Here is a 209-nt window from a genome sequence, read left to right as displayed (position 1 = left end):
CCCTGGCACTGTCTGGGAGGAGGAAATGCCACGGAGGCGGCAGCTCGCAGTTGTGTGCACAGACTGGCCTGGTTTCTGCTTTCTGGTTTCGAGATCCCAAGCCTTTTGCCCCATGCCAAGTGTGTCAGCCCTTCGTGGCCACCAGAGGACGGAGGGCGGGGGGCGCACACAGAGGGCTTTTGCCTCCCAGTTTGGACCTCAGCCTGTGG

Source organism: Antrostomus carolinensis, unplaced genomic scaffold (assembly GCF_000700745.2).
Source record: "Antrostomus carolinensis isolate BGI_N321 unplaced genomic scaffold, ASM70074v2 scaffold35651, whole genome shotgun sequence".
NCBI classification, from domain to species: Eukaryota; Metazoa; Chordata; class Aves; order Caprimulgiformes; family Caprimulgidae; genus Antrostomus; species Antrostomus carolinensis.
The sequence above is the reverse complement of the archived record's forward strand: the minus strand, read 5'-3'. Positions refer to the sequence as shown.